Source organism: Nelumbo lutea, chromosome 2, assembly GCF_056320005.1.
Source record: "Nelumbo lutea isolate HS-2025 chromosome 2, American lotus-T2T, whole genome shotgun sequence".
In the NCBI taxonomy this organism is placed as follows: domain Eukaryota; kingdom Viridiplantae; phylum Streptophyta; class Magnoliopsida; order Proteales; family Nelumbonaceae; genus Nelumbo; species Nelumbo lutea.
In genome coordinates this window covers 40,414,770-40,427,847 of record NC_142685.1, presented here as the reverse complement: position 1 = coordinate 40,427,847, position 13,078 = coordinate 40,414,770, and the positions used below count along the sequence as shown (strand labels likewise).

General features: G+C 38.0%; 1 pseudogene; it reads left to right on the top strand.

The window, feature by feature from the left end:
• Positions 1-5,706: 5,706 nt before the first annotated feature.
• LOC148870052 (peptidyl-prolyl cis-trans isomerase CYP28, chloroplastic pseudogene) lies at positions 5,707-7,773 on the top strand (annotated as a pseudogene).
• Positions 7,774-13,078: the final 5,305 nt, after the last annotated feature.

The window sequence follows — 13,078 nt, the reverse complement described above, 5'->3', positions numbered from 1 at the left end:
TCATATAGGATGGGTCCTAATCTCATTGTGAGATGTGTGGTGTTTCGTATTGTTGGTAGGGAGTTAAAATGTGTTTTGTTGGTAAGAGATCCCAACTCTTTTAATAGAGGCTCTATGATCTGTTTTAATGGCAGAACTCTATGTTCTTTGTACTTTTTAAGCAAATTTATTTAGGAGGGCTTTCGGTAAATCTGAAGTCTGAAAAGCAAAAACACCTCTGAAAAAGCGTTGAAAGTATTCGGTGAAAATTTTGCTTTTCAACTTTTGCAAGCATCTGAATGCAATGGAGTTATTTGGTAATCTGAATGCTGTAATGCCTGAAAACTGTGTATTTTACAAATTTACTCTTCAAAGTTGTTATTTAAGTAAAAAATAAATGAAAATAATTAAAATACACATTGAAAGAGTAATAGAAAGATTAAAGTTATAAAAATAATAAAAATTTTAATAAATAATATTATTAAAAATAATATAAAATAAGTATAAAATAAAATCATATTAATAATACAATAATACTAATAAAAAATAATGTAAGATATAAAATTTGCCTTTATTATTTAAAAAGTGTAAAATATCAAAAAATTCTTTGCCAATAAATAACAAAATATATTAAGGATAATTAAAATATTCAACCATTTTAATAAAATAATTAAACACCATAAAATAAATACAAAACGTTATTAAATGGTTAACCAAAAAAATGAAAATGATGGAAAATACTTAAAAAGCAGTAAATTATTAATAAAAAGGTCATCTTAATTTTTTATAGAAAATATTAAAATTATGAAGGAAGAGAAAAAGAGAAAAATAGAAATAAAAAGGTTACAAGGTGGAGTTTTAATGGCGTGAAGAAGGAAAAGAGGGTTGGGGATCAATCAATTTTATTAATATTTGAGAGAGGCACACATAAGTTAAGAGAGAACTTTTTCTCTGAAAAAATCTATTGCTTTTGTTTTTGAAGGGGCACATCTACCTTGCTTCGCCAGCAGCAGCGACGGTAAGAACAGTGTCGCTGCTCTTCCTTCCCTTTCCATCCCTCGTTCTCATTCTCATTCTCCCTCATCCTCTTGATTTTATTTGATTATTTGATTATCGTATGAATGCCTTGATCACATCATTAAATTCATCACATATGATATATATCATATAAAAATGGAAAACCTAAACATTCTATTGGTAAATAAATATAAAATTGAAATTAGGTTTTTCATAGGGTGAGATTAGGATTGCATCTCAGACCTATTTGACTATTTGAGGACACTAGTGCCTCTATCAAACCCTAGTGTGCCTTGTGCCTTGTACACCCAAAACCACACAATTGAATAGATCGAGTTCTTAATTGGAGGCTATTCCATCTTCAACTTGGAGTTTGGTTTTTGTCTGATTTTTTGGGCCGGTTATACCACTTGTGTTCGGTTTGAAGGAAAAAGTAGGGAAACCTTTTCAAACCGTGTATAGGTTTTCCTATGTTTTCTTTCCTTTCCTTACCTTTTCCTTCACACCAAACATAGCCTTAGGAAGTTGCATCCCCAAATCTGGACATCAAATTAATTGATTATCCTAGATATTTCCAACAAGAAAATTAGTTTTGGTAATTCCATCTTTTTACCTAGAATGGTCTGAACTTTTAGGGCCAACATCAGTCCAATCAACAATCTCATCAACCACCCCTAAAAAAGTTGAACCAATTGCAATGGACCAATAAATCCATTGCTATAAATCACCTTCTAGACACATCTAGGCCGGCGGTTTTTAAACCATCGACTCTAAACCATTGGCTTAGCCGGTTTTTCTTGTAGCGGAAGCCGAATCCCAAAGGTCAGGAGTCGACTACATGTGACTGGTTGAGATAAAAATCGACTGCTTGTTTGAGAAATTCTGGACATTGCTTAGAAGTTGACTTCTTAAGCTATACTTAGTCTGTCAATAGAAATTTGTCCCAACAGCTAGAAGTGAACTAGTTAAGGTAACCAATCGACTTCCTGGGTGCACTAAACTTTGATAGCTTCGACTCTAACAGCTATTTAAGAGCTCCAATGGCTCTTAGATCAAAATCAATCTAAAATCACCTTTGAACCTCTCCAATTGAGGAAAATTGATGACTTAATGGATTCAAATGGCCATATTGCTCTTGTTTTAAATCTAGAAAACATGTGATTGAGAAGGATTTACAAAAAAAAAAAGAGGAAAAAGCAAGGAAACCACAAGATAAATCTATAGAGCTTACCATGAGCTGAAAAGAGAAGTTTATCTTTGAGATTGAATGCATTAAATGAGAAAATCAAGGTTAATTATAAGGTCCAAAATATCGATATGGCTGATACACCGGTAGGGGCGTATTGGGAGATATCGATACTGTTTTTTATACTTTTTTTTTTTTTGAAACCGGTTCAGGGGGGCCAGTTTAAGGCTCCTCCACCCCCTGAACCAGTCAGCACCCCGATACACCCACTGTAGGGGCATATCGGGGAGGTCCTGGAATGATACGTATTGATCGTTATGAGTCAATACGTGTCGATACTTTGAACCTTGGTTAATTACATTGAGTTCCAAAAAGCCCTATTGAGCCCAAGCTTACATTTTTACTTCTTATATATTGAAATAGTTTGTTTGTATGGCTCCATTTGGAAGGAGTATAAATGCAAATATGTACAGTACAATTACATACAAAATAATACAAAATATAAGCTTTTGCACTCTACATATTTGTATTTGTACTATTTCCAAACTGAGCCTATTGTTTTATTAGCCTTATAGATTCATAGATTTGTTGTTTATTTAATTGTATTTGTAAGAGAGTGGTTGACCTATTCATGGCCTAGGCTAGGCCAGGCTTTGTATATGTATTAATAGAATACACTCAGGCCCGAGTCTGAGCCTAGCCCGATCATCGGGCTTAGGTCTTGAGCCCGAGCCTAGCCCTCATATAAAGCCCTAAGCCTTGGCCTGAACCCGAGCCTAGCTAGAAATTTGAAAGCAGATTTTTTTTTTCATTTTTTATTCAATAAAAAAAGTATTTTATTTATATTAAAAACCTTCAAAACTCCAAAATAATAAACTTCTCACTATTACTTGGAAAAAAAGAGAACAACAAAGAAAAAATATTGTATATATATATTTTATTAAATAAAATATATATTATTATTATTTAATATATAGTATTAAGTTGGGCTCGGGTTGGGCTTTTTTGAGAAAGCTCAAGCCCGACCCAAAAAAAGCTGGGCCCATGCTTTAGGTTCAAACCCGAGCCCATGGGCCTAAAATTATAATCAAGCCCGACTTATAACGGGCCAGGTCGAGCCTGCCCGTCGGGCTACCCAGACCATGAACAGGTGGTCTAGTCTCAAGTGGCTAGAGGGATTTTACTAAATGTTATGAGATGTTCTGATTGAATACTTGAAAATGTTTGGATACATAGGACCTGTAACTCGTAAGCTAATTGGAAATTGTAGCAGGTCTTGTTGACCCTTGTAAGTCTAACAGAGACAGCGGATTGAAATTCTCAAACCTTGCGTTGGAGAAAAAAAAGAGGTAGGTTGGGAGAGTCGTTCGCCTCTATAAATTTTTAGGCTTACTTTGGAAAGAATATAAATACAAATATGTACCGTATAAATCCATACAAAATAATACAAAATATAAGGTTTTGCACTCTACACATTTGTATTTGCACTCCTTCCAAACTGAGCGTCAGTGTTGTTGTTATTCCCATTCTTACATTTTAGTTGTATTAATCTATTATATCCCATTCTTAATCTTGCAACACAAGACTCAAATTTTTTCATATACTTACTCATTGAAGTAAGGAAACCTTAGGTGAAAATTGTTTGAAGAACCTAATTCAGCCCTCTTTTGAGTTTGGCTATTTTGCAATAGACACTTGTCATAGACCAAAGCGAGGACTTGACCTAACCTGAGTGAGTAGCAAAAAGAAGGAAGATCTCATGAAAAGATAGAAGTCTCTCCCATAGAAAATTCGTTGGAGTCATTGGTTAATAGGGCTATGGACGATCAAACATCACTACAACAAAGCTACTATATGGTAATGAATTTCTTAGCGGCACTAAGAAAAAACGCCGTACAGTGTAAAACTTTATATTTTGTATTATTTTCAAGTATAATGCAAATACATACAAAATTAAAAATTTTGTACTCTACAAATTTATATTTATACTCATTTCAAACTGAGCCTAAGTGATGAATAATGAAGACTACTGCTATAGGTGTGGCGAAAAGGAATCCACCATCAATCCGCCACTAAAGATCTATAGTAGCGGTTGAATAAATTGAACAAGCGAGGAAAGGGAGATCAATAAGAATATGAAAGACAAGATATCATAAAATTGTGTCCGATTGTACCGGTGGTGGTTGGGTCAGATAACAAAGGGTGTGTGATATTCCGGTCTGAGTTTTTAATGTCTTAATCATGCATGTTCAAAAGGATCAGAAATTCAACGGTCGTCGGTCAAATCTTGATCAAAATGGCTTGTATTATACCTATATAACATAATCGGATTTGTAATAAAATGCAGTCTACTCTCTACCTACGCTTAATTTTTCTTTAATGTCTTGATTTTGATGTGATGATCGTGATGCAATTATGTGATTGTGGGCCGTCTTACTCTATTCTTCCTAAGGTTGTGAGCCAAGAAAAATTTAATAAGAGTCATATGACCATTGGCATGTAGAATAAGAGGAATGGTAAGGGCATATGTACATCTTCGACTTACAATAGAGGACAGTACTAAAGCTTTAAATCGGGCCGTGCCAGCCGCGGCTTGGCACGGCCCGACATGATTTTGGACCAGTCCGGCTCGGCCTAGTATGATGGAACACTGGCTGTGCCAAGCACGGTATAATTGTGTGTGCCATGCTAGGCATAGTACGGCATGACCGAGCGGGCCCATGTGCCGGCATGGTCGGCCTGTAAAACAACTTACAACGGTTCATATATATTTATATATAATATATAATATGTATATATATATATATTATATTATTATATATATTATTTCTATTATATATAACAATTATATAATATATTTATATATATATATATAATTTTATTCTCAATTTTATTATAGTATTTCATTTTATTGCATATATAAAAAATTGTATTCATCAAAATTCATATAAAATAAAATTTTAAGACATTTTTAAAATTTTTGTCTATTTTTTTAATTTATGTTAAAATTTAATTAATTTTTTTTTCAAAATTTTTAAGAAACATGGCTTGGCCCAGCCTATGCCTAGCCTAGCCCAAGATTCTGCCCGTGGCACGGCACAAGCCTACGCGGGCTTGGGTCGTGGGCTGTGTCGGGTTGACCCCCAAAATATTTTAGGTAAGTTTTCAATCCCCCGTTGACACAGACGGTTGAGCCGTTTGAACCGTCACCCAATCGACTTTCCAGGTTTGATTCTCATAAAACCTAGAATTTACTAAAAATCATTGACAAGTCAGCGAACCATAGTTCAGAGGGTAACTGGAACTTAAATTGATCCATCTCAATCGGTTTTGAAAAAAAATAAAGGGAGAAGTACAAAAATACACGATGCAGAATTCTGAATTCCAGCCCCCCTATAAACCACATTCTGCCGGTATGCATTCCCCTGTACTTTGGGGCTAGAGAATTCTGATCTGGGCTGATTGGTACTTTTCCCAAAAATTAAACATGAAAGAAAGGATAAATTACAAAGACCCCCTGCATTATGACCTTGAGACAAAATACCTCCCTTCCGTTTAAAATCCACCATCGCAACTCTTGCAACTCTTGTAATAACTGTTCGGAGAAAAACACTGTTCATTTCCCCGGACCTCACGATACACAAACAACAGGCGGTAGTTGTTGCAAAGCAGCGGACTTCCGAATTCCTCCCTCTCTCCCCCTCTCTCCCTTCTTCTCCTTCCCTTTTCTTCTTTCCGATTTCCTCTCTTTTCCGTTCGTTGCTGCCGACGAAAAGGAAACCGTCCCACCACCGCTTTCACCTCCGCCACCGCCACTCCCCCCGATCCCTGACACCACCATTACAGACCGGGTCTACATGGACTTCAGCGTCTGTCCGAACTATTTCCGCTCTGATCGCACCCTTGGAGACGAGTTTGCCGCTTGCCAAGAAGCAGAGCCTTTGGGCCCGCGTCGTGTTCGGCCTCTACGGCAAGCTTGTCCCTTTAACCGTCTCCAACTTTAAAGCCATGTGCACTGGCCCCTCCGGTTCGTCTTATAAAGGTACATTGGTTCAGAAAATCTTCCTGGGGCGCTGGTCGGTAGGGGCGGAGGGACAAGGGAGAGGTGAGCCCACCGTCTGGTCTAGTCAGTAATACGGAGACTGTGGATTCTAAGTCTTTCTTTCTTGGCCACTCGAGACCCAGTGTTCTCTCGTTGTGTTTGTCTGAAAATGAGGACGATGAGGAGATCAAGCTTAACCCCAACTATAGGAATGTTGAGTTTCTGATCACAACGGGACCGGGGCCGTCTCCGCAGCTTGATAATAGAAAACATCGTCTTCGGAGCAGTGCTCGAAGGTTGGTTTTGTTTGAAGTGCATTTTCTTAGAGTTGCTGAGCTATGTTCTGTTATCATTTTTCCTATCTATGAGTGCTGCTTTGAATTAATTCATCATCAAGCTGGATTTTTTTTGATAGGTAAGCTGTGTATAGGATTTTAGCTCAACAGCATAGTCAATTGACCCATTCCATTTTAAGAACCAAAGATTATACCTTCCCTGTCATCAAGTTTATTCTATCAAAATTGGTTTGAACAGGGGATTCTTCGGCTTTTTTATATCTGTAGTTCTGTTTTCTGTAAGCTCTATAAGACGAACCGGAGGATCCATTGCACATGGCTTTAAAGTTGGAGACGGTTAAAGGGACAAGCTTGCCGTAGAGGCTGAACACGACACGGCCCAAAGGCTCCGCTTCTTGGCAAGCGGCGAACTCGTCTCCAAAGGTGCGATCAGAGCGGAAATAGTTCGGACAGACGCTGAAGTCCATGTATACCCGGTCTAATGGTGGTGTCAGGGACCGGGGAAAGTGGCGGTGGCGGAGGTGGAAGCTATGGTAGGACGGTTTCATTTTCGTCGGCAGTTGTGAAACATTAAGTCAAAACCATGGGAGAGAGAGGAAAGACTTCGGAAGTCCGCCGCCGCTGTTGTATCGTTACTGGAACGTTGAATAGTGTTTTTCTCCGAATAATTATTATAAAGGTAGAATGGAAATTAAAAAATATTGTAACGGCATATTTCAATGAAAGGGGTTTTGTCTCACGGTTATAATTGGAAGGGTCTTTGTCGCAAAACAAAAGTGCAGGGAGATCTTTATGTTTACCCTAAAAGAAAGCACCGCTATACAAAGACAAAGGACATGAACTAGTGTATATGGCAATGGGCAACTACAAAGACAGAGCATGAACAAACGTGTCAACACTACGGTCCCAGCAACCAGAAGTGGTGGATATCAAGACAAAAGAAGTGATAAAAAAGGATATATCGGCAAGGATTACCCCCGGCCCCAAATGTTCCTAGGAAATCTGGTACAAGTTGGTTCTGCTACTTCATAAAACACCCCTAAAACAGAAAACATCCGGATATAGCTCTAGCTATGCGCTCTGAATGCTTTGTTCCATCATCAGTCATGACCCTTTTGTATAACAGAGTTAAAGTTTTCTTTTATACCGTATATGAAATAAGTGTTCGACCATGTATGTCTTTAATTTCAATCAAAATAATGTATATTATGACATTTAATATAAATGAATAAATTACATATTTGATTTATGTTATTATAGTGTGTTTCTGTGTAATGCCCTTAAATTGGACATATATGAGACTTGTTTTGGTTTAGAATTTTTACAGTCGTTGAATAGATCTGGGGAGATTTATCTTGCCAAGGCTGACATTGATGTGCCACCAAGTTGGTTGAGGTGGCTTGTTTCAGCTATCAGGGTGAGACCTGAGGTATATGCAGTGTGGGTTTTTTTAAAAGCTTGAATCGAACCAGAATTCCAGTATTGCCCTGGACCTTGGAGATAGATGGGCAAAACTGGAATGTTACACCTGACCCCTAGGCTCGATTATGATACTACACTAGTTGTCGGATTGGGCTGCCTTTGATATGCCAATCAGTGAGATCCTTAGAGGGGGTCAAAACCTGGGTATGTTGGGACAGCCTGAGAATTCATCTGAGTGAGTGATCATAGTGACATGATCAATCCCTTTGGCGGACAAAGTGAATGATCGAGGATGCACTCTCTCTAATGGAAACCTAAACTACCGACAGTTGATTTCAACCATTGAAATTTGTTTTGCAAAATATATTTATATAGAGATATACATATATATTATTATGGTTTTAAAATGTTAGCAAGATGTTTTAATTCCCGGGATCCATGTGAGTAGAGAGTGCAACACTGTACCTTGCAGCCAAGGGAGAGGTCCTTTTTTGTCGGGCAGTGTTTGATCATTATGAGCTGAGAGGTTAAGTGTAAGACCATTGATAAAGGGATGAGAGATCCATCATATGGATGGCCAAACCCTGTAGGTAGGTTGGGCAAAATTTCAAAAATTTCTCTCTCTCCCATGTGGGAATCACATTCCCTGTTTTAGAAAATCTGCATTTTCAATGATCAATCTTGAACCTAAACCGAACCAAATCTGAAATCAAAAGGTATGAGAGGGATATACCTGATACGGAGTAGCAGTAACTCCCAATGAAGGTGTTCACGCCCAAAGAAATCTCCAAAGACTACTTCCAATGAAGATGACAGTGTAGGGTGGAGCAGAATCAGGCGTGCTCTTCCCAAGAACTGAACCCTTCAGCAAGAATTTGATGGAGGTTGTGAGCACGACTTCAAATCAGGCTTTCTCTAAAGACTGATATCAAGAACTTTTATTGATCGCTCCTAGAAGAATGGAGATCGGTCTGGCAATTGGCGGCAATTGGAGGAGAACGCAGTGAGAAGATGGCACAGTCACACTGTTGTTGTCTTCTCTCTATGTGATCTCAGATCTAATATATGGGGTTTTGAGATATTCTGAATGGTTCGTTCCCTCCTCCTTTTATAGACTTAAAGAGATCAACTCCTAATCCCATTAGGAGTTTCCTGATTCAAATCCTTATTTGAATTTGGACTTTAAGTGATAAAGATAGATCCTTATCTTATTTGTAGATTATATCAACTCTCCTAATCTCATTAGGAGGTTTCCAGATCCAAACCTCTATTTGGATCTAGACTCTCTGAGTGGATAGGGATAACTCCTTATCCTATCTGCTGATCCAAATCCCAGATTTGCCCTTGTTTAACTAATCATATTAGACTAGTTCGAAATGGGTTTTAGGCCCAATAAGTCCATGTGCTCAGTAACCCTCCAAACTGCTGCCCAGTTGGGCTTTTTTGTATGGCGTAGGACCCAAACATTGATCTACACATCGGCCACTTGGGTTCAGCCTAGCCTCTGTTACAAGGCCTGACCAAATTCACTGTTATGGGCAGTGAACCCCTGAGCCCATCACCATGGGCTTTTAATGGGCCAAACACTTACACTAAGTGGTCCCTGGGCCAAGCCACCTTATAAAAACCTAGGGACTGTGGAACAGTGCCTGACAAGAGATGACCTCTCCCCTGGTTGCAAGGAACAATGTTGCACTCTCTACTCACATGGATCTCGGGAATTAAAACCTAAGATGTATATTCATATATAAATATGTTTTGCAAAACAAATTTCAGCGATTGAAATCGGCTGTCGGCAATTTTGGTTTCCATCAGAGAGAGTGCATCCCCGATCATTACCTTTGTTCGACAAAGGGGCTGATCCTGTCACTATGATCACCCACTCAGATGAATTCTCAGACTATCCCAACATACCCAGGTTTTGACCCCCTCTAAGGATCTCACTGATTGACATATCAAAGATAGCCCAATCCAACACCTAATGCAGTATCATAATCGAGTCTAGGGTCATGTGTAACTTTCCAGTTTTGCCCATCAATCTCCAAGGTCCAAGGCAATACTGGAAATCTACTCCGGTTCAGGGTTTCAAGTAAACCTACACTGCATGTACCTCGGGTCTCACCCTGACAGCTGAGAGAGGCTACCCCAACCAACTTGGTGGCACATCAGTATTTATTCGAAGAAACACTAGTTTTTAAATACTTATTTAATAAGTATTTATTCGAATATTTAAAAAATTGGATAGTAAATGCAAATAAGTATTTATTCGAAGAAACACTAGTTTTTAAATACTTATTTAATAAGCATTTATTGCACTCCCAATGCCATCCATCTCATTACACCCCCACAGCCCATGCCGTCCGTGCACTGGGAATATCTCCCCATGGCAAGCAGGGGAGATGCTTCAAGTGACGGAAGGGATGGGCTGTGCGCACTTCATGGGCAACCGATCTGATTGCCTAAACTAAAGGCCTGTTTGATTTGCAGTTTAAATTGGAATTGGAATCAGAATCGAAATGATCTATTCCTATAATCTATTTGATTAGGAATGAGAATGGGAATTAGAATCAACAAGAATGATAATTCGTTTTTAAGAAAAAACACAGAATGATCATTCCCTCAAATAGGAAAATGGCGATTCTACCCAACCAAACAATTAGAATCGAAATAATCCTTTCTGATTCCAATTCCAAACCCTTATTCCCATGAACCAAAAGGGGCCTAAGTCGAGTGCCGGAACTTTTACTCTCATCCGTGGAACGTTGTTGGGTTAACTACCCGTCACGGATTTGAGTGCAGTTGAGCGCCTCGCAGGTTTGTATCTATTAAAATTCGTACCTAAATTTGGACTGTGCCTCCGCTCTTCATTTCTGGATTGTAACTTTCGGACAATGTATTATCAATTGTTTTTCATGAGTTGAATGGGTTTGACCCTGGGCGGCAAAAAGAAGAGAAAAAGAAAAGAAAAACGAACTGACGTGGTTGATTGGCAACCCGCATAGCAATTGTGGGCTCTGGTTGCTTGTCTTTTCCTTTTCTTGGAGCTTTGCCTCGTTCATGGTTGGGTTTGGAATTACCAAGGGTATGGGCCCATCTTGGCAATCCCAAATTTTTTCAACCTCACATTGAGCATTGCTGGGCTGTCATTTTAGATACTCTGCTTAAGGGGTATCTTTCTCGACTTCAAATCAGCTCCCACTCTGCATTATATTAAAAGCATATCGTGATGATCACATCAGAAATGATAAGGCATCATTGGAAAATATTCATAATACGTGGACATTGTGGGAAACTATGATTTCAATTCGTTTTTCTCATGGGTTCCCCACAGATCACAACCCACAGCCCATTTCAGCTATGTATCCCCATGACAAATACCATAGATGTTCTCAATGTGCGCTGAGATATGCATATGGGGCACCAATCTCAACTCCTCTCCTGATGCTCAATCAAATAGTTTGGGCTTGTTTGTTTGTAGAAAACTTTAGTGGTATTTAGAACCAATGTCGTTTTCTCAGAGGTGTTTAATTTATCAAAAAACTGTGTTGCATAAACATTGTTTTCTTATGAAACATTTTTTTAGGTTTTTTATTTGATACTATTGTTGTTTTTATTTGATATTAATGTCATGTCGGCATACTGTTGCCATAGAAAATGAAAGAAATACAAAAAATGGCATTTTCTCATATCGTATCTTTTCCCATTTTCTAAGATCTGATCTGATAAAATGCTTTTCAAAAAAAAAAAAAAAAGGCTAACCCAACATCAAGCATTTTCCAAAAAACTAATTTCATAGTTATCTGAGGTAACACTTTAAAAAAAGATGGCATTGATGCCAAACACCTACTTTCTCTATTTATTGTTATTGATTATTCAGAGTGGGTGAATTATTTTTCACTCCTTTGCCGATTCTTTTGTCTGGCATTATCATGTCTTAATAAAGGAAAAATCTATGATATCAGAAAAAATAATAATACATAATAAAAAGATTTGATCAATCAAAACACTCCTAAATTCATTAATAATAACAACCGATAGGTCATATTCTTTTAAAGTTTTCCAATATCATGTCTTTTATAATCAAACTCCATAATGAAATTTGTCTTGAAAAGGCCTTCTACTATGATGGCGAAAAAAGGAAATTAATGAAAATGAATTTGGTCCTCACCACACTGCTCATTGCCTCGTACTTTTTTTATAGCCGTTTGGAGCCTTGCATTAGGACCTACTAAAAAGTATATACATACGAAAATGCGTAGAGACGGGATTTACTCTTAGAGCGTGTCTCACACCTAGACCTGTTCATATGCCGGGTAGTTTGATGGCCCGGTTTGGCCGGCATCCTGATCAGGTTTGGACATGTAATTAGGCCCGTGGGCTCAAAACAACAAGTTCGATTGTTTTTCAGATTGGGCTCAGGATTTGTCAAAAAAGCCCAGTCCAACCTAGCCTGACCCGGCTCGACTCAGTATTATATATTTGATAAAATATATAATATTTATTAGAATATATATATATATATATATAATTTAATATATACATTTTTATTTTTTCTTTATAATTTCTCTTTCTCTCTCTATTCAGCTGCTTTAGCAATAGCAATGGCATGAGCTAGACTTTAGGCTCGGACTTCAATCTATTTATAAGGGCCGAGCTTGGATCCAAGTTGTAGGCTCGGGTGCCTTAGAAAAATCTATTAGTGCAGAGTGAAAACCCAACCCATCCCGGCCCATGAACAAGTCTACTCACACCGACCTCACAAGCTTATCCCACCATATTATTATTCATGGAAGATGTTATCAATGCATGATGGAATGTGCCTATAAGGCCGGTGTGACGAACAGATTTGATTTCCATGAAGGAAAGTGATGACTGTCTTATGAATACTAAATTGATGGAAAAGGGATTCAGTCAGTACATGTTCCATTCGAACAGTGTTTGAATGTTCCCAATGGAGACGGGATTCAGTCAGTCGATTTACGTCAAAATTCGCCCAGGGTTTTAGTGGGATGAAAGATTTTTCCGTAAAAGTGAAAATAACTAAAAACGAGGGTATTTTTGGTAAGTGAATTTTAACCAGAGGGTAGACGGACAACAGACTAACCCTAGTTAAGGGGTTAGGTGGTTTGATTGAGC